The sequence below is a fragment of the Eptatretus burgeri genome, chromosome 18 (assembly GCF_056783735.1).
Source record: "Eptatretus burgeri isolate ZD-2024b chromosome 18, Ebu_testis_v1, whole genome shotgun sequence".
Taxonomy (NCBI): Eukaryota; Metazoa; Chordata; class Myxini; order Myxiniformes; family Myxinidae; genus Eptatretus; species Eptatretus burgeri.
Window position 1 is genome coordinate 27,753,315 of NC_140978.1, and position 14,683 is coordinate 27,767,997.

Below are 14,683 nucleotides of genomic sequence, written 5' to 3' on the forward strand. Positions count from 1 at the left end.
TTGGAACAATCATTGAGAAAAAAAGATGAACCAAACAAACAGCGCTCGGCACCGCCATATTTGTCAGAAGAGTTCTAAGAAGCAGTTTCTGATTGGGTGGATGAGGGTAGGGCAGTGGATGTAGCATTTTTAGACTTTCAGAAGGCATGTGACCAAAGGAGGTTAGGTGTCTAATTGGAATAAAAACTGGATTAGTGAGAGGAAGTAAAGAGTGTCTGTGAGTGGGAGGATGTCTAGCTGGGAGGAGGAAAGTAGTGGGGTACCTTAGGGATCAGTACTCGGACCATTATTATTGCTTTGGACAGTGGGGTTAAGACGCTATGCTTGGAGGTAATGTAGATCTCAGAGAGGGCGAAGTAATCAGATTCAGGAAAATTTAGATACATTCATAGATTGGCAAATTCAGTTCAACATAAAGAAGTGTAAGGTGTTGGGGATGGGAAAGAATAATGAAAATAGAGATTACAGGATACAAGGGGTAATTTTGGAGCGTGTCATACAGGAGAAGGATCTGGGGGTAGTAATAGTTACGGGAGGTAAGCAGGCAGCACAATGCCAGGAAGCCAGAGGTAAACCTAACAGGGTTTTAGGTTGTCTTCGGAGGGGAATCAATTAGAAATCAGAAGAGGTCGTTTTAACACTATCGGAATTTAGTGAGACCACATCTAGAATATTGTGTTCAATTTTCGTCACCACATCTCAGGAAGGACATAGCTGCCATAGAGAGGGTTCAGCGTTGGGCTACTAGATTGATTCCGGGCCCAGCTAGACTCAGCTATGAGGAGCAGCTGAAGGAGACAGGGCTTTCTACATTAGAATGGAGACGATTATGAGGGGATATGAGAGTATTTGTTTTTTGAATATATTGTCAAAGCTTGTGGAAGAGCTAGTACACTGACCGGATCAGGACATAACAGACAAAAACAGGACTCAAAACACGCATGCATGGGGTGCACAAGATGGACACAGAGGATGCATGGGGTGGACGAGATGGTTACAGAAGGAAACTCAAAGGAGGGAATATTGGAAGGAGGAGGGATCTGGGTGGGGTTAACGAGGGTAGAAAAGATCATGGTTTTTGGATTGGAGAAGATCTGAGATGGTGGTAAACAGCTGTCTTGAAGACCTGGAGGGAAGATTGAGATTGAAGAGAATGTGGAAGTTGATTCGACAGGTGGTGAAAAAAAAGGAACAAATGGGTGTAGGTGAGCAGTGATCCTGGATTTAGGTAATTTCCTCAGAAGGGGGTTGATGGTGGAACGTGTGAGCCCTGCAGAAACTTCGGGGGGATAAAACCTGGCCTTTCCAACCTGGCCTTCAAAGTCAGTCGCCGACTGGGAATCCTCCGTCGTGCAAAGTTCTTCGTCGGCCCACCTGAGCTCCTGACCACATACAAAGCTTTCGTCCGCAGCCTGATGGAGTATTGCTCTCCTCTCTGGGCTGGTGCTCCTGCCTCCCACCTTTTTCGGCTTCACGCTGTGGAAACCAAGGCATTTCGGATCATTGGCATCTCCCGCGATGAGACTGAGTCTTTGGACCTCTCACCGCAGACAGGTCGGTGGTCATTCTGTCTTCTACCGTCTCCTCTCCGGTCTCCCCCCCCCCCTGCTGTGTCTGCGATTTACCCCCACCATATTTACACAGGGCGCTCAAGGTCCGCCAACAACCCCCTTCTGGTAAAACTACCAAAATCACGAATCACTGCTCACCTTCACTCTTTCATTCCTCTTTTTCCCCACCTTTGGAATAAACTCCCACACTCTGTTCAATCGCATTCTTCCCTCCAGGCCTTCAAACCAGCTGTTTACCACCACCTATCATCTCATGATTGGGGTAACGGAACACTCGCCCATGGTGATGGAGCACGCGCCATATGCTCGGGGTGACGGAGCATGAACCACTCGCTCGGGGTGACGGAGCACGAACCACTCGCTCGGGGTGACGGAGCACAACCCACTCGCTCAGGGTGACGGAGCACGACCCACTCGCTCGGGGTGACGGAGCACGACCCCCTCGCTCGGGGTGACGGAGCACGACCCCCTCGCTCGGGGTGACGGAGCACGACCCACTCGCTCGGGGTGACGGAGCACGACCCACTCGCTCGGGGTGACGGAGCATGAACCACTCGCTCGGGGTGATGGAGCACGAACCACTCGCTCTGAATGACGTGGCGCGGAAAAAGCGTCCGCAGAGAGTGAACAATTCGCTCAGAATGACATAGTGGGGTCCCGCTATCGACAATGTGCTTGGCAAGAAAACTACTACAATCATGAATCACTGCTAACCTTCACTCTTTCATTCCTCTTTTTTTTAACCAACTTTCGAACAATTCCCACACTCTCTTCAATCCCAATCTTCCCCCGCGGTCTTCAAAACAGCTGTTCACCACCACCTCTTATCTTCCCTCGTCCAAAACCACGATCTTTACTACCCCTGCTAATTCACCCCAAACACACTTCCTTCAAATTCCATGCTTTCCTTCCTGAAAGTACCTGCCATGTAAAGACCTAAAAGTCCCTGTAGTGTTCATATTCTTTACCCTGTGTACCCCACCCCATCCCTCTCACTTCCACAAATCTCCTCATGTCTCTGTTCCCCACTGTTTTTCCTTCCCTCTTGTCTCCTGCTTCCCTTGCTGTGCGTTTGTGTGTTAGCTCTTATATGAGCCTCGACAGATTATACAAAAAAAAACAAAAAAATAAACAGTGGCTTAAGCAATCATGCATGCACTCCAATAAAATGATTGATAATAAACAGTTGGCCAGGCTGTCACTGCATACCATTAAGGATTTCTTTAACTTTAAAGCCGGTCTTCACCGCGCACGCAGCAGTTAATGAAATAAAATGACTTTATCCACAAAAGAGTTGCAGCTTAATGCAGAACAACCCTGGAGACATCGCAATGTTCAATTGCCCGTGAAATAAACATTGCAGGAAATACGCCATTTTACCTGCTCGTCTGTGCATGTGTCACGCGGTAACGTCCGCGCAAACGTTATAACTTTTTTTTCAAACGTCCGTTTTTTTACCAGATTTGCTTTTATACCCTGTCGAACACTTCGCGAAACCTCTGAAAAATATAGACACAGATCTGGCAGATACTATGGATAGGCAGTCCCTCTGGGGGACAGGGTCTTGCAGTGAATGCATTAAATCATATAGCTCAATGAAGCTGGTTAATTTTGTTTCATTCTTCATTTTTTTGTTCACTCAATACAATTGTCCAAACAGTAGGAAAAGATAACTTTAATGGTTTGAAAATTTTACATTTTCTTGTGTATGTATGGACGAGTGAACATAGCCTTGCTTGCTTAAAGTAAATAGGTATATCGGCTTATTTAAAACTCGTTCTTTCTTTAAATTATCAGATTTCACAACAGATTTCGACACTAATTTAGTCCAGACCATATCAAAATAATATTTTGATGATCGACTTGAATTCGTCCGTGAGAGTAGATCGTGGAAAATCGTCTCATATAATGCATGAAAATTGCTCCAAGCTCCTAATTTGAAAACTTATAGGAGTTACAAATGTGATGTATACAACGGATTCGTAGCTGTGATAAACAGGCATTCGATAATATGAGTGAAGAAAGTGAGAAAAAAAACTTTATCGTTAAGAAATCGTTGCTGCCTCTTCCAAGTCAAGGCATGATTGAGCAGCCAAAAAACATGTTGGCTTCAGACCCAGAGTGCGGTTCCCCAAGAAACGCCCTCAGACCCAGAGAGCGAGGTGGCCGAGGATCGCCTGATGAAGGATATAATTAAATAAGGCTGTTAATTATCTTCAAAAGGTGTGTTTTAATGAACCCAAACACCCAATTTTCACTCTTGCACTTCCTTGGAGTTTTCTTGGTATGCATGCAAAGTTTCAGGCTGCTCGGTTTTATAGTTTTGGAGGACGGACACACACACACACACACGTTTTTATTAGTATCGATGTGTCACTTATGTAACAGACAGACGCCATCTATACCTACCCTGATGTTTGTGTCTAAAACTCTGTTTTATGTTCTTTCCTTTGTGAAATTTGTTTAATTGTACTTTAAAGCCCCCGCTCGGCCTTGCGGCGCAAGTATTGGCAGGAGAATGGGATCGGCGCTGTCAACCATGACCCATTAACTCAAAATATCGGGATGAAGGGTCATGGAGGTGTCACTCAACCCCCAAACTGGGCTCCAGCCCAATAGCGAGTGAGAGGTGTAAAGCATGTCAGGGCTATAGGTGGGGGGCAGATGCATTAAAAGCCCACACAGCAGAGGGGATTGGGGAGTTTCCTGAGCCAAATGGCATGGAAGACTAACATGGAAGCATGGAAGAAGACAACACCCCCACCCATCCAGCCCTCTACTCCTTTCCTTTTATTTCAAGCACTGCGACTGCACGTTAACTGAACCTGGAGGGGACGTGAGGGGTCTGCCTCCCTGCATTTTACCAGCTGTGCCACGCCATCACAGCTATTTCTTGTCCTGTGACCTCCCTGTTGTCTATATCACGTGGTATGTCTGAGGGCCCAGATAAGGTTGAGGTAATGAAGGTTCCCGATTGTTTGTTTGGTCCGTGCACACTAGTATCGGTAGAGGTAAGGGGATTTTGGTTCGATTGCATACATTTATTATATACTCGTTTTTGCTTGCCTTCATTCTGGTTAAGTATACCGCATCTTGGGGTGAATTATGGGTGGCGTGGTTCTCCTGGAGTGATGAAGACACCCATTTAGGGTTAATTGGCTGCAGTATATAACGCCGTAGATCCAGACTGCACAGTGCGCCTCATGGCCTCACTCGGTTGTAATTGGGAATGAGGCATACAGCACCGAGAGGCATCATGCTTGGCTGGTTCAACGGTCTCATGGGAAGAAAGACCTTAATCTCACCCGGGACTCCCGATTCAACTGACCATTACGGTGATTCACCAGAGGATTATAAACGGACAACCGGACGAACCACAACAATATCATGATAAAATACTGCTTCATTTGCTTTGTGATTGGTGTGGACTGTTATGTTTTTTTTGAGGTTACATTTTTGAATTGTGGAAAATAAGCTTGAATCAAAGAAAAGTTTTATTTTATAAATTTTCACCTTCTTACATTAAAAACAAAATACATTTGGACCTTGCTGTATTATCAAAACTAGCAGAGTACCCGCCCTACAGGTGGTCATTATGACACATGAAATGAAAAGCACAAAAAAAATGCACAATGCAAACAATTTCATGTTGCCTCCAATTGTTGTTTTATTTAATCTTAGGATTGATCATTCATAAGACTTCAGGGTATACTACATTGTTAATAAGAGTATTTCCTGACACCCTAGGATTTGCATGAATTTTGATATAGCCACTATTTCCCACTCGACTCATGGCGACATAGAGTAACTTTTCTGAAAAAGTAAAGTAACTGAAAAAGTAAAGCAACTGAAAAAAAGTAAAGTAACTGAAAAAAAGTAAAGTAACTGAAAAAAAACCATGGCTGAAAAAGTAACTTTTCAAATATAGTCCAACTTTTTTCAATGTTCGTCTCTGGGCCTTATTCGCGGTCATACTAAAACACAGACGGACAGGAAATTGTTTTCTTTGCATTTGGAATGGTCCTCTGATGGTACTATTGGTATCTGAGGGATGAAGAGTCTATTCCCAGTATGGGGTCCGGTAGATAGTCGTGCATCTATGATGCTTGGAAGTAGGTTCTGTACGATATATCGGCTTCCATTACAATGTCCGTTTTTTGGGTCAAAGTTCCGTAGCAACATAATTGGTGCCCCAATTTTCAACCGTAATTTATGAAGCGGCGTTCCAGATGCAGAGATAGAGTTCAGAAACTCACATGCATATTGATGCGTGTTCTCAATATCAATGGTTTTGTCACTACTCAAATAAATTTTTCCCTCACCTGGAAATTCACAAAGTATGATTGTATTTATTTCTGTGACGGCATCATTGGTTGGGCACAGTATAGTCCTGCTACACAGCCACGTAGGATCTCGATAGCGATGAGCGGGGTCGTCGAAAATGAAATCGATGAGAGATTTTATATTTTGTAGGAAGTACTTTTCCTCGATTTGCACTTTGAATTCTATGACGTGAGAGGATAGGTAGTCGACCCTCGCCAATCTGAAGGAGAGTATTCGCGAATTCATTATCAAAGCCGGCGTTTTGAACTCGCATATTGACCGTCAAATGATAAACATGGACGTGTTTCCAAAGCACAGATTGCTTAATCGTGGCTCGAATAGTGTGTGCCCGTCCGCCGCGTCTGATGAATCGAAGTATCTGCCACCAGTCTCCAGAGAAGATAGTGGTTATACCGCCGAATGGCTTATCGACTCCTCGGACATCTTGGAATGTTCTGTCAGCTGCTTCGATGATACGTCTATCACACATAGAAACTCATCAATAACTAAGAGATGACATTTCTGAATGAGTATACCAGTACTGTCTCTTTTAGTGATGCTACATACGGAATTATTCTCGATTGATAATGGCACCTTACACCGCAAATGAAGAGTACGGCCATAAGGGAGCAGTGTCGCCTCTATTCCGCTCATCGCCGTGGCGAGAGCAACCTTACCTTCAGATCTGACTCGAGCTAAGAGTAACGTCAGCAAGAAGGTTTTCCCAGTAACCCCTGGGGCATCTACACTGAATAGCTGACACTGGTTAGAATCCACAGAGTCTGTATCAGCACTGAAGATGATTCGTTGTTCGTTATTCAGTAACGGCATGTTCGCAGAGACATAGTCGTTTTGTTCCTGAACATCATAGTTAGTTTCCTCACTCACAACTTGGACCGGTTCCAATTGCTCCACTATTACTGGATCAGGCTGTTCAATGTGGAAGTCTTTTTCAATATCCAATCCATGCCAAACTAAAATCATCTGTATCATCAACAGTGTTGTGTGGATCACATATAGGCTCTGTTGGTTCATTTACACCATATTTATGAAGGTCTTCCATGAGAAGAAGCTTGTGTATATTCCAAAATTAATTTGGATTTGATGGTCGGACAAAGATGAGTATATTAGCGAACACCTCGCGAAGAGTTGAACTGAACCGTACAGAGGCAGCTTCCTCCATTGCCTTGTCGACTTCTGAGTCATCATCTAATAACCCCAAGGCAAGGCAGGCAAGTTGATAGGTCGGATAAACTACAACGTTGTGAGTACGAAGGTCTTCATAAGATGTGGGTCGAGCAACTATGTGTAATAACATCCGCAAATAGAACAACTCGCTCTGTTTGGAAGAGGTTGATAACCGGAATGCGACCAATCGTGTCCGAGTAAACCTTTTGAGGATCATTCATCTCAGACTCTTCATCACGGTTCAGTCTTTTCACATGAGCCCGCCTCTTCCAGGTATTTCCGGACCATCTAAAGTACTTGAAAATGTTGGATATGTAATGTTCAGTTCACCATTTGGATTTAGTTTGAAAAACTCTGTCAACTTGGTCTTTGGCGGGCCATTGGATAGAAGAGTGTTTACTTCACCAGGCTGGAATAGCACGGTCTGTTCATTGTCCAGATGTATAGGTAGTTTTTGTACAGATGGTTGCATTTGTTGAATGGGAAACTCATACAGTTTCCAGTAGACTTCAGATGCACTGATGTACCGAGCATCCACAAAACGTTCAATTTCATGATTGGTTATGTCATTCACCTGTCCATTGGCCAATCTGATAGTCACGCGATCACTTCCTTTTGTTACATATTTGTCGATGTACTTTACACTGGAGACGGAATTGACGATTTCAAAGTTTATGTGAGCTGAGTATTTGAGAGACAGAAACGGGTTGAAAGGGACTACCCAGCTATTGTCAATGATGACGTCTTGACCTCTTATTTTCTTAGTATGCGTCCGACCGCAGTCATCGGGGGATCGCCGTCGATACGTGGGGTAAGTAGATTCTGACACTGTAGTACAGTCCACAAACCACTTTGGGAAGTCTTTTTCACAATGTCAGTGGTCTCCTTGACCCACCATGCACAGAGAGGCTTGGTTTAGTTCCCCGCATGGACCGTGGATATTATTACGGGTGATTATTTCATATAATATTGGGTTGGTTTGAGGATCCGGAATTTCTGCGCACACAATCTTATCAATTGTCATCTGGTTCACGTGGTTTGTCTTCATCCATTATATGGCAGTGGGGAAAACCACGCTTCTGATCCTCCTTCATACCGAAATAACCCTGAATTCTTCCTAGTATTCCACTTGTCAGGTCGTTAATCAAGTCCTTCAGTTTCAGGTGAAAAACTCTAGCACATATATCTGGCCGGTCACTTGGTTGCTCCCCTGGGAACAACGAAGCGGTTATTTCAGGCCAATGCTGATTGGTGGTAAAAGTATTGAAAAGGTCCGGCTTTCCCAGTGAACGAACAATAGCCATAGCATCCTGGAACGCTTCGGCATACCATCGGGGAGAACCGTAAATAGACGGTGGTAAGATGATCTTCGTTCCAGCATTCAGTTCGTCATGATGGTCCACTGCATCCAAAAGTCCCAGATATTTTTCAACTCGAATAGTTCTCTGATTTCGGCGTGCCGATCTTAATCGAGCTATTTCAGCTTTGGCATATTGATCACATGCATATTGCTGAGTGAGTCGGCGACACTTTAACACCTGATTGAAGTGGTTGTATCTCACTTGTAAACGGTATCGAGCAAATTCAGTTGGCGAGACACTACCATGACCGGTCCGATGTGGGATATTGAGCTTGTATCCTTCTTCTCCATAAGGAAACATCAAAACATAATGAAGAGGATCATAGCTTCTGTGTAGTTCCGTAATGGCCTGTAGTGTACCATGACGCTGATTGAGGTGATCCATATGTTCACCAGGTAATATTACAGACACTTCACTGGCCTCTGGCAAATTATAGTGTCGAATGTGTTCATCAGATGGTCACTTCCTGGCATCGATAACCATCTTGATTGAGTTGTCACTGTTAGTCAACTCAATGGCAGATTTGAGAGAATAAATGTAAGGATTTACTTCTCGGAGTAAATTCTGTAGTTCAGTCGGTATTCCAGCATCAAGCATTGGGTTATGTCGTAATCTGTTATACAATTCATCACTATCATGAAACCAAATTTGTGCAAATTTGGGATGATCATCATCATTTGGGAGAAATGATCCAATGAGATGATAAATTTTACCCTGCAATTTTACAAGAGGGCTGAATCCTGGCATACTATGTTCATGTATGCCTATCGATGCCATAGCCAAAGAATTGTTATATCATCATATATGGTCAATGAAATTTTTCCGAATCAACAAATCCTTCAATTTCTCAAGCAAATCAATTGCCTTTTTCACAACAGAAGCCAGGTCGCTCCCCTGGCCAGCACAGAGCTTTACAGAAGTCACACTTGTGGCCATTATCAAGGTTTGGAAGAATGTGTTGTTTCTTCACATACAATGACTCGTTAAACAATTGGGTGTCTATTGCTGCACCTTCTTTTCTTGGGTTGATTGTTTTTTGTTTGACGTTACATCCAGCTGGTCATGCCGTTCTTTTTCGCTTGCTGTCTGGAGTGGGAGTTGAAAGACATATTTTCTTGGGCGGCATTGTTCAATTCTGAAAAAGATTGCACATTGTTAAATACCTTCCTTAGCTCGTGTCCTTCCACCATTCTTAGCCAAAGACAATTTTATATTTCATTTGAAGTTGACACACGGGCGATTTTACATGATTTTTGATGAAAATTTCACCTTTTTCTCTGACCTCTTCTCGAATAGAAACAGAAGTAAAGTTTCAACAACTTCCGGCATGATATATAATAATATAAAGTGCGAGCTGTGATTGGGTCAATAATAAAAAAATTTAATGACGGATTTAATTTTTTTTGGTCAATAATAAAACACGTATAAATGGGATATAAGAAGACAACAAGAATGAGGTTTCATAATACGCCTATAATATGCACAAGTGGTGTAAGACTAGCTGTACATCAACACCGTGTTGACCCGTTCAGCCGTTTCGGAGTCTATAGCGGACATAATAGATGAATTATAGTATGTGTGTGTGAGAGATGAGATGATGATGATGATACAATGTTTCTTGTTACATTTTTTGTGTCAAATGCACCTTCTGAGGTAGTCAGCATGTGCAGAAGAGGGTTTTACATTGCAGACGCTGTTTTCTCGGAGTGGCATTACGCCTCTCAGCGGTGACGGTCTGTCGACGACAGATGTAATGACGTCATTTCGCCTCAGCGGTGACGTCACACGTCGCCGTGCAAACGAATGTAAAAATTAGAAAATCGCCAAAAATTTCCCAAACCTGTCGATCTGGCACAATCTCACATAGCCCATGCTGTTCATTAAACCACAGAGCAACCGCATGCCGAAAGTGGCGACAATCCGTTCAACCGTTTCGGAGTCCATAGCGGACATAAATCGGTGAATTATAGTATGATGATGATAATACATACTAACCCTCATTGAAAAAAACAACTTTCTGACCACTCACTCACCATAGTAATAGATAGGTGGGTTTGTTTGATGCCCCTTCCCTCAGCTGGGAGAGGGGTGGAGTTCATACCACATGTAAATAAAGACCTCACACACTGTGCTCACTCATTGTTCATTTAACTGATGCATTTATATGCTTTCAAACTGTAAGCATGCCCCATTAGGACGCTATATTAATGACCCTACTCAACCTCATGTAAACACCTGACCCTGACCCATGACATTTTTATGGGATTAAAATAAATTAAATTCAAATCAAATGGAAGACCAAATAGGAACAGTCCTACATTGGAGTAATCAGAAGGAACCCAAAAAAGCAAAAGGCAAAGATGAAGTCATCAGCAGGAACCTGGATAGGATTCACATTTCAGCTGTTACTCTACCCTCAAATGCATCCAGGCACAGCCAAGTGAGCCTTATTCAATAAAAAACAAACAACAAAAAGAACCCAGATTCAAAAAATTAAATCATTCTGGCTGCCACGCCATGCATCTGATCAGGTTGAAATTGAAAATATTGTTAGTTGTGGGGGTAGATGGAGGAATTTAATGGGAAAGTTAGGATTGGATAGAGTTGTTTGGTCCGTGGACATGAAGGAGACATCTCAATGTAATTAAGTAGGAAGACTGTGAGCCAAAGTGTTACGTGTCACCACACGGGGGGCGGGGGTGCAGTGTAGGGATTAAGAATAAGTTCCCTTGTGACTTTTCCGTATGTATTTATAACCAAAACCACGATAACAAACAAACAAGCAAACGTGCCGAGCAGGCAGAAGCCCGCCTCCAAAGGTGAAGGCGGGCAAAGTCACGCCCCCGAGGCTGATGATTGATGGGCGTGACGTCAAACTAGCCAAACGTGACAAGTGGGCGGAGGCCCCGCCTTTCGTGCAATCAAGCCACACCTGGGAGGAGGAAACAGTGACGCACACGGTCGAGAAAGAACGTAGTTAGGAGCTGGCATGTAAGAACAGGGCCTTACGGCTGATTTTCCTTCGACACATGAAGAAGACGGCACAATTCCTGTATTCGTGTCGAGGAGTTTGGCTCGCTTGGTGAAGCAAGACGCTGGCCTTTGGCTCTTCGTTGGGTCGTGAGCAATGGATCCCCGAGCCTCGTGCATGTCAAATAGTGGGTCGGTGAGGACGATCGATGCACGAAGCAGCTACAAGAGGTCTCTGAGCCTTGGTGTTGAAAACCACTCAATAATCGCCTGACGTACGTTTGTCCCGCTGTGAGGGAGCGATTTGGCACCATTTTGTGCGTGTCTGCACGTGCAAACAGAAGCGCTTCGATTCCAAGTTCCACAAAGTCCATCTCTTGGCCAAGCTAAGTACCAGAATAAAGGAGGGATTTTCTTTTATTTTGTTTCCCCTCGTCTGTATTTAAGTCTGTGGGTAGAGGCGCCTAGACTTAAAGTTTGATTTACCTCATGAATTTATAATTATTACATTGATTATTTTCCTTTGTAAATATTTGTCTATTTTCATTAAATGTGTTCATTTTAAGAAGTTGTATCCATGTATTTGTCATGTGGTTCAAGTACAAACCCCCCTTGTGCCGTCCTGGTGCAGCACTTCACTGTTTTCCCACGCATGCGCATTAATCTCTGAGAGACTTGACTGTAGGCCTCCAAGGGAGAAGTTTGACCATCCTGGCTGGCGGTGTTAACCGCCTGTCACCACAAATCGAGTCGGGACGGGGGGGGGGGGGAGGGGGGATTAACCTTGGCTGCCAGCGCCGCGACAATATATATATTCCCCATCACCACTAGATCGTAATTGTGAAGTTTCACGGCGATTGATAAAGCAGTTTAAGAGAAAGAATTTTTCAAAAGATTCTGCTCAATCCAATATGGCTGCCAGACCATGTGACTTAGCAATTATTCATGAATACACTAATATACCCAAGGCTTGGGGAACATTTGTCTGATGTTTCCACTCGATCAGTCGAGCCATTTTGGAGAAAATTCTTGAAGGTTTTCAGGTAAGTCCAAGATGACTACCAAATCATGTGACCTATGACATAATGTGTGAACCTTGTTCCTCATTGATAGGCAGTCATACGTGTACAGTTTCGCCTCGATCTGTTCAGCCATTTCAGAGATTTTTGAAGGTTTAAAAACAAACAAACAAACAAAAAACATGGATGCCAAATCACATGACCGATGACATCATCAAATGTTTTTCTGTGGACCATTTTATCCAGTGACCCTCAACAATTTTCATACTGATCAGATGTAGCGTTCTACATATGCGATTATGACATCACAACGAAGGCACCGATGACATCATTAAAAAAAAAAATCACACTTATTCCCCTTTGAGGAGTACTTACAATGTGCCAAGTTTCAATTTTGTCCTTTGTGTGGTTTCAGAGATAAAGACGTGCAAAGCTTTTCTGTTTTACAAACATGGCTGGCACACCACATGACCTATGATGTCATAATTATCAATAAAAACATCCTGCATGAGGAGTCGCTCCGAGGGTGAAAATTTTGTCTAAAGCTGACAAGCGGTTGTGGAGAAAAACACTAAAGTTCTGTGTGGTCAAACAAATGAAAAACTCATGGAGTGACAACTTGGCAAAACAGCACAAAGTGGAATGGCACTCGGTAAAGTGCATACCTCTGTCAGGTGGAACAGTTTACGTTTTATATCCCACTGATGGGGTGGATCCGAACCAAAATCCAATTCGCTTGTTCTCGTCACCTATTCAACTCAACCACCTTTTGTCATCACTCGTCCACAACTTTTTGAGATACAGTGATATATTTAGTTTTTGGCTCGATCTATAAATTTTAGAAATTAGGCCTGTGTTGACCTTTTGACCTGAAAAATTAATTGGAAGTTGAATTCAGTGACCTGACATGAAAATGCTCTTCAAATTTCATTTGAAGGATGAAAATTGAGGATTTTAGAAAGTTGGCTGATGTTGACCTTTTCATCTATGTTGAGCTCAAAATTAATAGGTGGTCGAGTTCAGCGACCTCATATGCAAATGGTCTTCAAATTTCAAGTCAATTGGATGAAAATTGACAATTTTCAAAACAATTAAAAAATTTGGCCTATTTTGGGTTGACCTTATCGCCTATGTTGATCTTTTGATCGAGGATAACTCAAAAGTAATAGGTGGTTGAATTCAATGACCTGATATGTAAATCCTGTTCAAATTTCAAGTCAATCGGATGAAATTTGAGGATTTCAGAAAATTTGGCTCAAATTGTCCTATTGGCCTATGTAGACCTTTTCGGTCGACCAAATTTTACAAAACTTCAATGCATGACCGTAGCAGGATCGGTGACATTAATCTCTGAAAATTTCAGAACGACCGGTTGAGCAGTTTGGGCTGGAGTTGAGCGGACACACACACACACACACACACACACACACACACACACACACACACACACACACACACACACACACACACACACACACACACACACACACACGCGAACAACATAATTGCCCCCAATTTTTTTTTTTTGCCAAGTAACAAAAAGACAGACAGACAAACGGATCCAAATGCAATTCCCTCTTCTCCAGCGAGGGTAAAAAGATCTGAAACAATTATGTAAATCGAGATAGAGATGTTTACCCAATTCATGCAATAGTCTCCAACTTGTCTGCCCCAGTTGCATTCACACAGAGGAGTAGTGATGCATGTTATTTTGACATCTTGAAGCCAGTTGCACACATCTCTTCAATCATGGAACAAAGCACGAAGCAAAATTTCCTCAAAGTGAAGCATATTTGGAACAAAGAACAATACATGGTGTAATGGAGATATGTCCTTGTCCAGAATGAAACATATGTATAAAGCCTATATCTATGAGCCTTTGAGGAATGATAGAGTCATTGTATTCTGAAACAACAAAATGCTATGCAACATACATTTCAGCAACAGAGGAAAAGGCTGTAAAACAAAAGTGGGAAGTATGTGGTTTATAAATCACGGATAAATAGAGCAAAAGTCTTTGTTGCAGCCTCGACACCGTCTAGCTTGAGCAGTCGCTGGAATTGTCTTGGTGCATCTTGCAAAAGTCCTTTTCTGTCTCTCTTAATCCCTGCACATAAAAAGAAAAAAAAAAGATGATGATGTGACTCAGCAGTGGGATTGAAGGAATATACGATCAAATATGCAGGGAAGAGTATTAAGAGGGAAGAGTTTTATTGAAGTTACCTGTAAATCTGTATGTTGGAAACTCTAA

General features: G+C 43.0%; 1 protein-coding gene across 1 annotated transcript in view; it reads right to left on the bottom strand.

The window, feature by feature from the left end:
* Positions 1-9,616: 9,616 nt before the first annotated feature.
* Positions 9,617-14,683, bottom strand: part of CENPP (centromere protein P) — a 118,151-nt gene continuing 113,084 nt past the window's right edge. Inside the window, exon 8 of the mRNA XM_085864196.1 lies at positions 9,617-14,539. The gene's annotated coding sequence lies outside the window, so the exon portion shown is untranslated. The remainder of the gene's footprint in view (positions 14,540-14,683) is intronic.